This window comes from Pteropus alecto, unplaced genomic scaffold (genome assembly GCF_000325575.1).
Source record: "Pteropus alecto unplaced genomic scaffold, ASM32557v1 scaffold44, whole genome shotgun sequence".
In the NCBI taxonomy this organism is placed as follows: Eukaryota; Metazoa; Chordata; class Mammalia; order Chiroptera; family Pteropodidae; genus Pteropus; species Pteropus alecto.
This window is the reverse complement of record NW_006436812.1, coordinates 4,504,913-4,508,017: the sequence shown is the minus strand read 5'-3', so window position 1 is coordinate 4,508,017 and position 3,105 is coordinate 4,504,913.

The following is a 3,105-nucleotide window of genomic DNA, read 5'->3' as shown; positions in this document are numbered from 1 at the left end:
TTCATACACGCACTTTTTTTTTTTCATGAACCATCCGGATGGTTCTGAATTTGGATGAACTGAAAACATCATATCACTCCAAATACTCTAGATACCTTAAACACCCAGAACAAGGATACAAGTATATCATTTTAAGTAATAAGAATACAATCATCATACTCAGGACATTTAATGTTGTTAAATCAAATTTTCCCATTTGTCTTGATAATGTCCTTTACAGCTTTTTTTTTTTTCAATCCAGGGTCCAATCAGAGATTGCTTTTAGTGTCATGTCTTTATAGTCTCCTTTCACACTTCTTCTGCCTTAAAAAAAAAATTCTTTCACGACATTAATATTTTTGAAAAGTCCATTCCAATCAGAATGTCCCTCAGTTTAGATTTGTGTGATTGTTTCCTCATTATTAGACTGAAGGTACATTCAGGCATCCTTGAGATCTCACTACTATAAAAGTACATTTTTTCTTTGTAATTAATTAAGCAACCCGATTGTGTAGAAATTTCTGGTTTTCCCACAGTCTTTCACTTCATGGTTTAGCATTCATTGAAGATCCTTTTCTGAATCAATTGCTACAACGGTGGTTGCAAAATGGTGATATCTCTATCACTTAGTTGGCATCATTTGCAATCCTGGTTTAAACTTTGTCTTTCTCATGATATTTTTGGCTTACAGATATTTTGTTGATAATACAGTTACCCTTCAATGGTCCTTACTCTGTGCCAAGCACAGTTTGCTTTATATATACATTATCTCCTAGAATTTCTGTAGCTCTCCATAGGGGCAGGATTCATTCTCTCCATTTACAGCCAGGATTAGTGGCTTAGTGACTTGCCCAGAGCCAAGGTTCAAACCCACTCTGTTAGCCACTTTGCAATATTGTCTCCCTGTATGATAATAATTTATTTACTATGCATAACTAACTATAGATGTCATTTTTTTAGCTGTCCTGTGAAGTTCAAAATGGGCCATAGTGACCAGTCCCACAGGTCAGTGACAACATTCTGATGCCTGGCTGAACAAACAGCCCTGTGTGTGACCAGCCTGGGATCAAAGTTTCAATTAGTTCTGGTTGATTGAATTTAGCTTATTGTTCAATTGGCCCATGTGCTTTGTATTTTACAGAGTATTCAGCGTTTTTGTTTTAATAGCTGATAACATCCAGTTCTCTGGATCCTGTTGAGAAAATAACCTCCCCAACCCAACATCTTCCCTAAAAAAATGGATGAATCAAAATGTAAATTTCTGGTGCAAATATCAAATTGTGAAATTCTCAGGTTGGGCCAGAAGACTGCTTGTTGACTGGAATGTCTCTGGGACCAGGACCCTTACAAAATTACAGAAAGACTCAACAAGGCTGCCTCACAGGCAGCCTCCCACCACTGACGCAGAAATGATGAAATTGTGCAATGATGTGCAGCATCCTTCGTGTTCCTTGGGTCCCTGACCCTGTCTGGACTAGCCAGGAAATTCCTCTAAGCTGAGACTAACTCAATATGACAGAACTGGATAGGAAACAGGGCTTTCCAGTCTATAGAAGTGGCAGCTTGTGCAACAGGCAATTTTGAGTCAGGTGCTTCTCGAAAAGTAGTGTTTTAATGCCACTGAAGCCTTTCTAGGTCAAGAGAAGCTCATAAAACTTCCGTTTTTTGAGGTTCCAATGAGTTTTTAAAATGAAGAAATATGAAAATAGGATTATAGCTCTTGGGATGCATTTTAACTCTTTAACAAAGTGGGGTATTGCTGAACTATTTCTTGTACCTCTGTGACTGTATATATGCCCTTATTTGAGGACAACGTGATAAATCTAAATCAATGCAACTGCTGCAAAGGGTTCAGTCTTTGCTCTAATCCTAAGTAATATGCAGCTGAGACACCTCAGCCTTTAATCCATTCCTGGTCATGAGGGGTTTCACTTTCTAACACATTCATTTTTTTCCATCATTTTTAGACTTTTAAATCAATATATATTACTTTTTTTTTATAATAAAAAGGTAGTTTTTAAAAAGTATTTTATAGTTAGCTTCGTTTCCAAGGTGCTACCAATCTTGTCCCTCCAACCATCATGATAAACGATGTCTATAAAGTAGTATTTAAATACATTACATATCTGCTATTGAGAAAATGGAAAGAACTAGGAAAATCATGGTAGAGTTCCTGTGTTAATCTGGAGTTGAAAATAATGGATCTCATTGTGACATGATCTCTTCCATGCCCCCTAGTAATCTGAATTTTAAGGGAGAAATCTGAGACTTTGATGGGCTAACCATTCAGGTCCAAGTGAATTTCCAGGGAATGAACCTCCCACTGGGAGACATAACTGTGTGTATAATACATACTTAGAACTGCCAAACCGAGGGCGAACTGAGTTTGGGACAACCGACAACCTCTTCAGCATGATGGAAACAGGGAGAGGAAGCCAGCTTCCCCAAGTGGGATGCAGTAGGTGGCCTCGACCTGTCATGGTGGTGCAGCGATGGGATCTGAATAGGTTCCCAACCAGTTCACCAATGAGAGCTTCATTTGCAACATGGTAACATTAAGCAAGAAGCTTTATAAGCTAGAAAGTGTTATACACATTAATTCCTATTGTTAAATACATTTTTCTATGTACATTTTATAATTTTAACAACTGAACAAATTTCGTTCTACCACTATACTTATAGGGACCCTCCTAGGAGGCTGGCTTTGGGCATACAGTCACAGACCGCCAAAGGCTTACAAGTCAGTGAAGGAGGAAAACACAGTTGCCTGTTAGACGACAGCCATTCCTTAACCATACCCCTTCAGGTTCGGTTTACATAACCCTGTCCCCACATCCACCTCCCCGTCCTCTCATCTCCGCAGAGCTGACTCTTCTTGCCCGGGGCTTCTGTCATTCCGCTCACCACCTCGTATTGAAACTGTTCATTAGTTTGGAAGCTGCACGAATTGGTGGGGAAATGTGGGACTCCAAGATCTAGAATCTGGGCAAGTTATTTGACTTCTCTGAGTTTGTTTCCTGTCAAATGGGTTGTTTCGAGAGTTCACTGAGAGAGGATGTACGCAAAAGCGCCTGGCACCGTGGGAAAGTGTCAACATCCTCCTTTGGTGTTTCAGCGCCTGGCACT